Below are 13,887 nucleotides of genomic sequence, written 5' to 3'. Positions count from 1 at the left end.
TGAAAATAAATTTATATTTATTGAAAATGAACCGCAGGATTAAGGCATATTATCATCATTATTGCGTGACACCTCTATGGAGTCCAAGGACTCACCATGGGAGGAAACGTCACAACCCATACACATTGTAGTCTTTGTTTACACACTACGCCATCTACCGCACACTAATAGTATTTTTTTCTCATAATTACAAGTGCTCCTGTGCAACTTCAGATTATCACACAAACACCGCATACTTTAAGTTGCTCTTTTGTTTTTAATTTTTATCGTAAACCCAGTATACTCAAAAGATCAGGATTGTAAATATTTGTACACTCGACCGCCTTCAAACAATAAATGGCATATGGAGAGATTATTCCCGTACTAAGTAGCGGTACTTAGCTAATTAAAATAATTCATGGAAGCCTTCATTGGGATACGTAGTCAACGAAACTGCCACTTGATCGCAAATGTTACCTTTCTCTTTTTTTTTTTCATATTTACATATCGAATAATATTTTCAATCGTTGCCTTACTCTTTAAAAAGCGTAGGAAGCCATCGTTAGCACATTACTCAGGTGTGAAGACAGCTAAAATGAGCTTAATGTCCCTGAGAAGGCGTTGAGAAAGACCACAAAAAGGAGCTACAGAAACAATAGAAATAAAAATCCCACTTACCTGACCACTGAGGAATCTATGGTTGCTGAGTTTAATTAATGGATTTAATTAATATAATTTTTGTATCCGATACTTGTGCGATGTTGGCAGCAGTTTTTAATCGCTATCTTCTTAATGTTATCATTTTTGTCGTTTGTCTCAGCTAACGATTGCATCACCGATTCATCAGCCTCGTCTATTTGTAACGTGTACAGAGTTGATAAAATCGCAAGAGAAGTTGACATCCGGGTCCCGACAGGAAGTGAAAGTTGCAACAAAAGAGTGGAATCGATAAATTAATTCCCTGTACCTTTTACAAGGATACTGTCTCTACAGACCTCAAATTCCCCGTATTTCCTTCTCCAAAACGAATGCTTCCATCTACGCTAAAAAATAAAAAAAAAGTGACGTGTAATAAAATGTATGTGTAAAATTAAAATATTTATACAGTGAACAAGATCTGATACACAAACTTTGCGGATTAGACAACGAGGCTGATTTGAAAGCGATCTACAAGGAACTGTGGTGGAAAAAATGAATCACCTTCATCTGCACTACCTCGTGAGTTTCGGCACTTTTCTCTTCTGGATCTATTTACGCAATAAGAAAAAAAACAGAGAAAGTTTTTAGACCTATTTTCCGTTTTCTTTTATTTTTTTCCTCTTGTTCCTGTTTTCAGTTTTTTTTATTTTCTTTTTCCAGTTTTTTCCTTTCCTTCATTCTTTTTTCCCAGTTTTTTCCTTTCTTTTTTCAGTTTTCTTTTTTTTCCTTTCCTCTTTTCCCTGCTTTCAGTTTTTTCTTTTCTTTCGTTCTTTCTTTTCCAGTTTTTCTTTTTTTCTTTCTTTTTCCGGTTTTCTACTTTTTTTCAAGTTTTCTTTTTCTTTTTTTTCAATTTTCTTTTTCCTGTTTTCAGTTTTTTTTATTTTCTTTTTCCAGTTTTTTTCCTTTCCTTCATTCTGTTTTCCCAGTTTTTTCCTTTCTTTTTTCGGTTTTCCACTTATTTTCTTTCAAGTTTTCTTTTTTTTTTTCAGTTTTCTTTTTTCCTTTCTTCTTTTCCCTGTTTTCAGTTTTTTTCTTTTCTTTCGTTCTTTCTTTTCCAGTTTTTTCTTTTTTCTTTCTTTTTCCAGTTTTCTACTTTTTTTCAAGTTTTCTTTTTCTTTTTTATTCAATTTTTTTCATGTTTTCAGTTTTTCTTATTTTCTTTTTCCAGTTTTTTCCTTTCCTTCATTCTTTTTTCCCAGTTTTTTCCTTTCCTTCATTCTTTTTTCCCAGTTTTTTCCTTTCCTTCATTCTTTTTTCCCAGTTTTTTCCTTTCTTTTTTCGGTTTTCCACTTATTTTCTTTCAAGTTTTCTTTTTCTTTTTTTCAGTTTTCTTTTTCTTTTTTTAGTTTTCTTTTCTTTCGTTTTTTCTTTTCCAGTTTTTTTCTTTTTTTCTTTCTTTTTCCGGTTTTCTACTTTTTTTCAAGATTTCTTTTACTTTTTTTCAGTTTTCTTTTTCCTGTTTTCAGTTTTTTTATTTTCTTTTTCCAGTTTTTTTATTTTCCTTCATTCTTTTTTTTTCAGTTTTTTCTTTCTTTTTTTGGTTTTCTATTTATTTTCTTTATTTTCTTTCAAGTTTTCTTTTTTATTTTTTTCAGTTTTCTTTTTTTTCCTTTCTTATTTTCCCTGTTTTCAGTTTTTTTCTTTTCTTATTTTCCCTGTTTTCAGTTTTTTTCTTTTCTTTTGTTCTTTCTTTTGCAGTTTTTTCTTTCTTTTTCCGGATTTCTACTTTTTTTCAAGTTTTCTTTACTCTTTTCAGTTTTCTTTTTCCTGTTTTCAGTTTTTTTATTTTCTTTTTCCAGTTTTTTTCTTTTCCTTTATTCTTTTTCCAGTTTTTTTCTTTTTTCTTTCTATTTTTGGTTTTCTACTTATTTTCTTTCTTTTTTTCAAATTTTCTTTTTTTTTTCAGTTTTATTTTTCCTGTTTCCAGCTTTTTTCTTTTCCTTTATTCTTTTTTTCCAGTTTTTTCTTTTTTTTCAGTTTTTCTTTCTTTTTTCGGTTTTCTACTTATTTTCTTTCTTTTTTGCAAGTTTTTTTCAGTTTTCTTTTTTTTCCTTTCCTCTTTTCCCTGTTTTCAGTTTTTTTTTCCTTTTTTCTTTCTTTTTCCAGTTTTCTACTTTTTTTCAAGTTTTCTTTTTTTTCAAGTTTTCTTTTTCCTGTTTTCAGTTTTTTTATTTTCTTTTTCCAGTTTTTTTATTTTCCTTCATTCTTTCTTTTCCATTCCATTTCCTCTTTTCTCTATTTTCAGTTTTTTCTCTTTTTCTGTTTTCTTTTTATAGCTTTTTCATTTCTTTCATTCTTTATTTTCCATTTTTCTTTCTCTTTCTGGTTTTCCAAGTTTTGTTTTTCATTATTTTTTTAGCTTTTTTTTCTATTCCGGTTTTCTTTTCTTTTTCCTGTTTTTTTTTTTCTTACTTTATTTTTTCAGCAGACCAAAATAGTTTGGTCTCGAATTGTAGTTATGGAGTTGATTATCCTCTAACCATACTAATTGCGTTTTTATTCTCACGAACATAAAACCAATCTTCGAAAGCAGAAAATAGCAAACGGACCACGTGGATCTAGGATCACAACATGATTCTAAATAGACGTTAAAGTGTCTTGATGGAAAAAAAGTTAACAATAATCAAAACAATATATAAATGATTACATCATTTAGGAGTAACGTTCCATCAAATTGATTACGTTAATTTTTTTAATTTAATTTTTTTTAAAATTTTAATTTCTATGACAGCATATAATAATTGCATGCTGTCATAAAAATTAAAGTGATTATTGATTTTCAAACCTTTAAAAATGTTCATAAAAAAATCAAAATAACCGTAAGTGTATGAAAATTTTGTAACAGTTTATTACAAACATTTTTGTAATTCATTTACAAACACTGTTTGTAAATGAATAACGGGAGAAGTACTTCAGTTATTCATTCCCGATCAAGATCCTGATCCTCTTATTATAAAAAATAAATAAATAACCAAGGAAACGATTTATTATTGAATCTCCATCTAAGTTTAATACCCGAACTTATCACAGCTAAGCTATCAAAGTGTACACTTCTTAAATATTTCTTGTGGTTAAGGGACATTTTTAATGCATTACCACAAAAGTCCTTAGAACACGAAGCCACATTTCTACGAATTTATGTTACCATGCAATGATACATTTACCTACATTTAAAGTAGAGTCGTCTCCAGGAAGGAAACTGCCTGCACGATATCCCCCTCCACACACCGCACTATTACAAATATGATGAATAGTCCCCTGTTTACAGCGCAAGACACTGCAAAGCACACTTGATGGATTACAAGGAAAGCAACTTAGATGCTTGCAGCCGTAGAACGATAAGAGACATTACCATGTTCGCTATAATTCCATTGCATTAATAGCGATGTATTAGCCACGTCTGAAATTGTTCATCCAACTCTATTTAGAGAATTAATTTCGAACTCTTAACCCGCCAGTTGAAGTCATTCTGGGAACACCATCATTTTCTGCTTCTAAAATAGCCTTAAAATGCGAAAATGGAATAGCAAAGAGAGGAGACTGCATATCCGGATAAGTTAATTCTCCTTTTCATCATCTCCCGAGTATTACCATTAAGGAACGCAGGATAATGACTCCTTCCTTTGCCTTACACCTTGCTAATACCCATTCTTTAGAGTCTCTTGGGTCGCTAAGTACTTAAAACGATCTTATCTATTGAGCACCACGTGTACTGTGTAAAGGGCACCTAACTCTGTAGACATATAAAGAAATACATATTCGTGTACAACCGCTAATGGCGTCACTTAGTTTTCATAGCTTTCATAAATTAACCGGCATTTTTCTGGAGAATATTTAACATAAAATAAAATAAAAAATACTACAGTGGCCGTAATACTATAGAAATTGTAGTCTGACAGCAAGAAGTAATGTACTTCTATAATTATTGTTGAATAAAACGAAATTGTAGAATAAATAGATTTGTAAACGTGTTTTCTTAATAATTATTTGAATAACAGATTTAAACATAAAAATAAACATTAAATAAATAATGTTCTTCTATTGTTTGAAAATCAAAGGGTATTGAATAAAGCAATTTCAACAATGCAAGCGAATCGTTACATCAACCAATAAAAAGAAAGCAGACGACTCCCAACTGAAATTCATTGGTAAACTAGGAAACAGATTAAATATTAATATTCGTGTTTTTTTTTTTGTTGTTTTTTATCTTTCGTAAGGCAGTATTACAGTATATTTTTTTTATCTGTATATTTGTTTAACAGCGAATTCTATAGAGACAAAATATCGTCTTAGTTTTCCTTTCTTGGAGTAACGTCATAAGTCTTTGTTTCCAGACAGGAAAAACAAATTAAAAATAAAAAAAAATAAAGAAAGAATGCGGTCATAGATATTTCTTCGATCAATTGTCTTTCCATTTTTCTCAAATTAAAATCTTAATAGACAGGAAAATTAAACTATTTTTTAACTAGGATGTCCGATCTATCTTATTATTTGTATCCAAGAAAAAAAAAAACACTTAATCACTGTCTCTTTTCTTTAAAAAAAAAAAAAAAAAATCCACAGTTAAGAGTGAAAAATGTATCATCCACATTCTCTACAGGCACACAGCGAACGAAAGAGATTACAAAGAGAAATCAATATCATGAACTTGCTTCTCTTTGATTGTATTTTTATTTCAAGAAAAAAAACAGAAAAATTTTCCAAGAAATGGATTTTTTCCGTTAATATTTAAGATAGTAATGTTTACGCTTTACAAATACCGTACAAAGAGCTGCCTCCAGTTATTTTTTTGCATATAAAATACGGAGTTTAGCTATTAAAATTGAAAAGGGTGCAATATTTATTAACCTGTATTTTCGCCAGGCTTCGGTTTTTATGAATAGCATTACACGTAATGCTTCTCCATTGCTTGCAGGCTTGGGTTATTTAGAATTCACAAAACCATCCCTTTTATCATCGGAGATTAGTTTCATGTTTATTTTTCTTATCTGTGCCTGCAATAAGCATATCAATATCCAGAGAAATAACTCCAAGTTATCTGAAGTCTGTTAAATATGTTCAAGTTTACTGCATTATCTTAGATGACGTAGAAAACGTCTCGACCATAAAAGTAGTGGATATTTTATAAAAGTTTTTTTTTTTTTTTTTTAGATTGCTATTTATCATGAAAGGGAGTTTCTAGCTAAAGTTTATAGAACGTCGTGTTTTGAACGGGGAAAAAAAGGTGATAGAGAGAATAGAATTAATTCATAAAATATGAAAGGCAGACGATTCCTATCTGAACATTGGTAAACTCAAAAACTGATTAAATTTTTAATAGTTGAGATTTTTTTTTATTTTTATTTCGTAGGAAGCAGTTCTGCGATACATTTTTATTGTCTTCTATCATTTAATGTCAAACTCTGCAGAGCGAAACAGCACTTCCACTTTTCCTGTGGCAAATTTATCTCATAAAATATAAGATTGTTATTTGATGAGCAAGAAAAAAAGTAAGATTTGGTACGATATTGTCAGTTCTTTATAAAATATTTGATTTCTTAATATCGCTATAAATCATATGGTAGAGAGAAAAAGTTCTTTGCAAAATTCAATAGTTTTTTTTTTGTTGTTTTGTTTTTTCTATTTTGAGATTGAGATACGTAGTTATTTTGATGGAGGATTGTAATAATAACAATTCATCACGTTGCAGCTTTTAAACAATAAAAATTGTCTCGTGAATTACAACAATGATATTGTTATGAAATATACAGCAATAATAGTAGTTTTCCTTATTAGCTGTTGTTCACGTGAAGCAAGTGGAAAAAAAATTACGTTGTGGATTTCATCTCGTGAATTACAACAATGATATTGTTATGAAATATACAGCAATAATAAGTTTTCCTTCTTAGCGGAAAAAAATTACGTTGTGGATTTCATCTCGTGGATTTCATCTCGTGAATTACAAAATGATATTGTTATGAAATATACAGCAATAATAGCAGTTTTCCTATTAGATGTTGTTCACGTGAAGCAAGTGGGAAAAAAATTACGTTGTGGATTTCATCTCGTGAATTTCATCTCGTGAATTACAACAATGATATTGTTATGAAATATACAGCAATAATAGTTTTCCTTCTTAGATGTTGTTCACGTGAAGCAAGTGGGAAAAAAATTACGTTGTGCATTTCATCTCGTGAATTTCATCTCGTGGATTTCATCTCGTAAATTACAAATGATATTGTTATGAAATATACAGCAATAATAATAGTTTTCCTTCTTAGCGGAAAAAAATTACGTTTGGATTTCATCTCGTGAATTCCAACAATGATACTGTTATGAAATATACAGCAATAATAGTAGTTTTCCTATTAGATGTTCACGTGAAGCAAGTGGGAAAAAAATTACGTTGTGGATTTCATCTCGTGAATTACAACAATGATATTGTTATGAAATATACAGCAATAATAGTAGTTTTCCTTATTAGATGTTGTTCACGTGAAGCAAGTGGGAAAAAAATTACGTTGTGGATTTCATCTAGTGATATGTAATCCGTGTTATGAATTACATTTCATAACAATGATATTGTTATGAAATGCAACAATTACAGTAGTTTGTGGATTTCATCTTTGATCTTTGTCTGCTTTTATTCGTAAATTGACTTTTGAATCCAGTTTTATTTATTCGGAAGAATTTTTATCTAATGGAGACCGGACAACATTGAATTAATGTTGTAAAACAGCGATCATTTTGCTGTATAAAATTAACGTACAATTTTATAAAAAAAAAATATAAAAAAAAACTGGATTCAAATGTCCTTCATCACTATTACATTAGAACAGCGACAATTTTAGACACGTAATAGTTTATATTAGCACAGCGGTCGGGAAGAACTGGCTTCCAAGGACTCTCATTCTACAGGTTGAGTAAACAAGCGGTGGACGGGGGGGGGTTGCATTGAGGTATTGATTATCATACATAAATAAAGATAAATCTCGTTTTTTTTTAATAATGTTACCTGTTTCGTAAAGATAATCATAAAACAACAAAAAAGTGAAAGAAAAAAAAAACATTTTGCAACTAGACACGTAATCGACGCCGTGTATGGATGGGAGGGGCTCAATCAAATTGTCTCTGGCAGAGAACACACAAACTCAAAATAATATTTTTATTTTGAGTTTGTTAATAAAATATTTTTATATTTTATTAAGAAATATAAAATCAAAGGCAGTTCGCTTCGCAAACTGCCTATAAAAGCCCATTAGCTATTATTAAGTGTTTTAAGGAATTCCAAGAAACAAAATTACCGTCTATTCGAACAAACAATGCGAATTCGCAACTGGAATCGAAAAGTACTGTGATAATGGACTTCGTGAAGCAAAAAAAACAGATCAAGGAAAAGTGATAAGAGCTGGAAAAAAAAAAAAAAAAAAAAAAAAAAAATTCATCACTCCTGAAAGAACAGAGGAGTAAATTGAAAGGCAGAAAATGATATTTTATGTTTCTTGTATAATTTACATCGTTACTGAAATGAAAGGTTTACGTGGGAAACAAAGTCTTGATTGAAAAATTGAAAAAATAATATTTTTTCTTAAGAATTATCAAAATATAGACTTAAACTTTATTTAATAATAATAGCTACATAAACATAAAAAAATTGAAGAACATGCGATAAAAAAATAGCCAAATTGCTAATAACAGATAGCAATACGGGAGGATAAAAAAAATGAAGAAAAAAAAGAAAGAAAATAGCAAATAAAAAACAAAATAAGACAGATATCTTTCTTAATAAAAAAAAGATTAAAAAAAACAACTAAGGAACATTAAACGGAGTATTTCAAAAGAACTTTTATCCAACCATCCCTTAAATCTTAATATAAAGTTAATGTAAGAGATTACGTCTCAGACTGCAAAGCATATTATTTTCTCAATTTAATTCCCCAACCTGTGAAAGAGGTTTTCAGGGAGTCTGTGAATGTTATTCTGTTTAGAAAAGAGGGGGGAAAATCGATCTTTTCGTGTTGAGAAAATGTAATGCGTTCGTTTAGGCTTAACGTTGTGGTTTGTTCGCGCGCGAAGCATTGGAATAAATAACACTCAGCCAAGAAACGCGAAGAATATTTCCTCACCGAATCGTGTTTCAATTGGCAATTTCTTATTGCCAGCGTAGTTTCCCAATCATAATTTAATTAATTAATGGAATATAAAGTAATATTTCTTGTTCGCTAATGAAAGCGGGTTTAGATGGGCTCCGAAGCCAAACGAAATAGCTTAAAGTTAAGATGGTAGCAACCCTCCTGTCAATCAATGTTGCCTGCGGCTTATTTTAGATCCACCTAGCAACACTGTGTGTGTGTGTGCGCGCGCGCGAGCGCGGAGAGAGAGAGGCTCGTTTTTTTAATCAATCAGCTCTCGTGTTTCCACTAGCATGATAAGGAAATAAACATAATTACCTATTTTAAAATCAAGATGGTTGTCATTTAAATCCATACGTTCGTTAGCACCCCCAGAATGTCTTCTGTCAATCTTGATTAAGAAGATCGCGTCGCTGGGAGCTGCAAGACTCGATTTCAACCTTGGAAGTATTTGTTTTCTCTGCAAGTCTCTTTATCGTTTACAGATGGATAAATTGTATTAATAATATTTTCAAATTGCTATTATTTATTATAATTTATTCAATTCATTATATTTCAGTAGTAGTGCATACTAATAATATTATTGGATAATGTTAGTATTAGTAATCAGCAATAATACTAATGTTAACAATAAGCATAATAAAATAGGCTTAACAATGTAATGATAATTACAATATCTAACAACAATGCTCAAAACTTAGCTTATGGCTAACTTTTTCTGCCCCTATTAAATAAATAATTGACAATAATTTTTTGTCTCCGTATTAGATAATTCACATTAAGATTTTATTATGTATTATTAAATTTCGATTCAAATTTTTAAATTAAAGATTTACAATTTTTTATTTCTATTTTTTCCTTTACTGTTAAAAATCCTAAAAATTCACTACAGTTTACTGATTTTCGTTCGAAATTTTTAATCGTAAAAAGAATTTAAATTTATTAAAGATTTCAATTTTCATTAATTTTATGTATGAAATTCTTCGTTTTAAATTAATTTATAGAAATTGAAAAAAAAAATTATTATTTTAATTCATTTATGTATTGAAATAATTTAATTTGAATATAAAATTTTAAAATACTAATCTTCCGTTTCAAATTAAGTTATTAATATTAAAATAAAATTTATTTTAAAATTTAAAAATTAGATTAAAATTAAATTCGTGAGCAGATGATCGATAACATGAAATATTCTTGAAAATAATATATTATAAAACTGTAGAATTTATCATTTCTAGCATAAAAATCTGCTAGATAATTAGCCACTATTTAAAACACCGTAAAAAACATCATCTTCCAAATAAATAAAACTTTTATTTTAAAAAAAAAAATCCCCCATATTTGCTCTTTAGACTAGCTTGTAAGCAAACACGAAAAAATGCAAGCAATACCCATTTATGTTCTTTGGAGGCTGCCTAGTCATCTTTTCTATCATTAAAGTGTTGTGTGCAGAATATTTTCCACCCACAACACTGTGTATATGTGTGTAAGGGGGGGGGATACGTGTTCGCTCGTGCGTGCCGTACGCGGGACTTCTATTGCTCGATACACTCGAATTTTTTTTTTTTTTTCTCTTTCTCCAAGAATATCTTCAATGCACTGTAGCCATTCCCACATGCACACAGCTTCTAGAAGCACGCGGCTCTGAATAACACACATACACAAAGCCCGATTGCCTGGTATATATTTACCATTGATACCGCTGATAAATGGAGATATAGCCAAGCTAATATTCGAATTCTGGTAGAGACGTTGTGGACACCAATGGCTTTAGAAAAAAAAACGATGATAGGAGCATCGAGTTCTTGAATAGCTTCTTAGACAACACTCTCTTCAATTCACAGGTGCTGTAAGCATGGAAAACATCGATAAGTCGTTACTAGGACTTTCATCATCTTCCAAAACCCAAAAATTCACTGAAGCCCACTTTTACTCGCATTGCCTAAACGTGTGTGCTTGTAAGCATGCCTGCTCTCTGACAGATTACATTGTCCGCTGTGAAAAAACACTCATTATCCATTGACGGATTATACTGTTCGCACATCATAATGGGTGCGAGGATAAAAAAAAAAAAAAAAAAAAAAAAAAAAATGTCTACGCGTTGACAGAATACATTATTGGCAGATTTTATCGTAACAATAAAAGTTAATGCACGCTGACAGATTGGACTGCTGTCTGATTATATCTCTACAATGGAGCTCCTGCTTTTATAGATCACATTGTTACGATAAAAAATATATTCTCCCCCCCCCCTTACAAATTACCAGCTTGGAATAAAATTTATTATGTTTTAACGTTACACTGCCCAGGTTTGTTGGCAGAGTAGAAACTAATGCGTGGCCATGTATTTTCTTAGGTTACGTTGGTGCCATAAAAATTAATGAAGGTTAAAAATTACTTAGCCAGTGATTAAATTTTGATGTCAACGGGCGCGCAACGATACATTATCTACTAGGTGGGTGATATTGCTAGTAGCATTTTTCAAAAACGAGAGGTCAAAGGTGGTTGATAACCATCACCGCCAGGTGGCACTGATAGTAGCATTTTTTTTTTTACCCTTTCATGACATATCGGTTGATGTTACTTAAAAAAAAAATGTTCATCTGTCTAAAAACTAAGATCATAAACTCTTTTGAAAGCAATTTAAAAAAAAAAAAAATCAGAGTTCGTTCTTTTTTTTTTTTTTTATTTCTCTAAAATCCTATTTCTATAAGCGAGTCTATCTAATTCATGTTAGCAGCTCGATATGACAAAATAATCAGTTACATTATTTCCCCCCCCCTGGTCGGTTGCTATAGCAACTGAAAGGCCATTCGAAGGGAAAAAATTAACATTTATTGACTATTACAGTATCTGTAGCTAAGCCTACTTCTGTATAACAGTCCGTTGATGTTATCAGAGCCATGTAGTTTATAATCCACTATCGGTCGAACAAAACAGACTGATAGAATTTCAGGTGGAGATATTTTTCTGTTATCTACAGGCATAAACTTCTTTCTCTAAAAAGAAAGCTTCGTCTATCGATTTGTTTTCTAGTCTCACTCTCTGTTCTCCCTGGAGCGTGTGTAGCGACAGCATTGCATGCAAGAGAATAGAGTTTTAAACTAACGGTCGCCCATGCTGTCATAAACACACAATTAACTTGGATGGTTTTTACTTTCAGCTGCACAAGTGGATTGTGTTTGAAAGCTACATCCGGGCTTCCATTATTTGAATAAGTGTTTTATTTTTATTTTTTATATATTTTTTTTTTTTCGGCAAAAATTTTATTACATCAGATAGATTGGATAAGCACTTTCGCAAAGATCGGGTTTCTTTGTAAAAAAAAACAAATACAATCTTTTTAGTGGCTTCTTTATAAATTTAAAGAGTTGTTATTTAATAGCAAAGTCTATTCTTTAACTTCGAAAAATATAGGGCGGCTCGTGCATACGCACTACGGAACTGCAGCACCTCCAATTTTTCTCGATATATAAATATATTTATTAATTTATTTATATTTGCTTATAATATTTAATTTTATCATCAAATCCTATACAATTCTCTTATTTTGTATAAAAAATAATAAAAATCCACCTTGTAGCACTTAAGAGGGCGCTAGCAGCACTGTGTTTACCACAGTGTCATGTTGCTACGCGCGCAAGCCTATGCACGTCATAGTGAGATACGAGCTATTAGCGTAATGCGGCACTGTCCTTCGCGCAGTTCCACTGTTGTTTATATGCAGTTTGCGCCAGTAGTAGTGTTCGTAGTGCTTATCGTGTTTACTCCGTGTCTTTAAATATTTGGACATTACAATTAAAGACATAACATTTGTTATAGTTTTTATTTTAGAACATTATTGGGGTTACGATAATGGATTTTTTGATTCAAGATGTTTCAAAGATTCCATATGTGCCTCTCCCTAGTAACACGAGAAATATCAGCCAGGATTCATGGCATAATCCACATTGACTAGTTCAAATGATTCTTTGAGTTCAATAAACGATCTTGGTAGTGATAGGGTTTACATTCTGTAACATTTCTTCCTTGACCCCACACGAAGAGGTCTGGTGGGATAAAACTGAAATGCGAAGTGAGCCCTTGTCTTATGGGACCGTCATTGTTAACAACTCGCCGATGCAGATCAACCTAACTGCTGATTTACGGAAAAGATTAATACGTAAATGACCTTTAATTTGTTGCTACCTCTTCCTGTTATTATTTATGTATGATTTTGTTATAAATGTTCGATTTCTTTTTAATTAATTCTAAATAGGTGACACTTCCCCTTACCAGGTTAAAGAATTTTCTTAAAAAAAAAAATGAATTTTTCAAATTATACAAGGCAAATTCTGAAAAGTTCTCATAGACACCTAGGACTAAAATGTTATTAAACATAACATTTCCTTAACATTTTCAAAATCATAAAAATCATTCATGTCATTCTGCAATAGACTGGGGAGATAAGTGCTAAAAAAAAATCCCCCCCCAAAAAAATAAAAATGAGACACCATTAAAAATATTCCACTTTGAACAATAGTGGTTCTTATTCATTTGATTTCGGTTATTTTTTATTATTCACCGAAACATGAAGATTCCTCGATGCTATCCCAATATTTATCAGTGATATTTTGTTGCTGATTTAAGGGATGGAGTCAGCGATAGGCAATTTCGCATCTGGAGGATTTTTTCCATGAAAATTCAAAATGGCGCCGATTTACAAAACAAAAGCAGTAAAAAATATTTTTTTTTTAAAAAAAAAGCATCGATGTACAAATTCTGAATTCAAAAGGATATATATAAAGTCTATTTATAATTTTAAGCGATAAATACAATAGACGTAAAGCGAACACTTTATAAAGGGAAAATCTAACACTATTACAGCGTATCCTGGCATCAAACACCTAAATAAAAACAGAATTATCAAACATATTCAAATCTATATGATAGTTTTTTTTATCATTTCGTGTAAGAATGACAAATATATATACATAGTTATCTGACCTTTTAAACTTGCACCAAAAACTAACTTTAAACAAGTAACTAAATTGACTGAGGGTAATTAACACTGAGAATGTCTACGTTCTTGTATACAACCGCTGCCTTGATTCATCGT

At 30.8% G+C, this 13,887-nt stretch overlaps 1 protein-coding gene across 1 annotated transcript in view; it reads right to left on the bottom strand.

The window, feature by feature from the left end:
• The window catches only part of LOC150092458 (ectonucleoside triphosphate diphosphohydrolase 1-like), a 181,197-nt gene extending 180,264 nt beyond the window's left edge, over positions 1 to 933 (bottom strand). The window contains exon 1 of the mRNA XM_090414937.1: positions 658 to 933. The gene's annotated coding sequence lies outside the window, so the exon portion shown is untranslated. The remainder of the gene's footprint in view (positions 1 to 657) is intronic.
• Between the last annotated feature and the right edge of the window lie 12,954 nt (positions 934 to 13,887).

This window comes from Typopeltis vanoorti, chromosome 26 (assembly GCF_054136105.1).
Source record: "Typopeltis vanoorti isolate ZY-2024b chromosome 26, IOZ_Tvanoo_1.0, whole genome shotgun sequence".
Taxonomy (NCBI): domain Eukaryota; kingdom Metazoa; phylum Arthropoda; class Arachnida; order Uropygi; family Thelyphonidae; genus Typopeltis; species Typopeltis vanoorti.
This window is presented reverse-complemented; position numbering and strand designations above follow the sequence as displayed.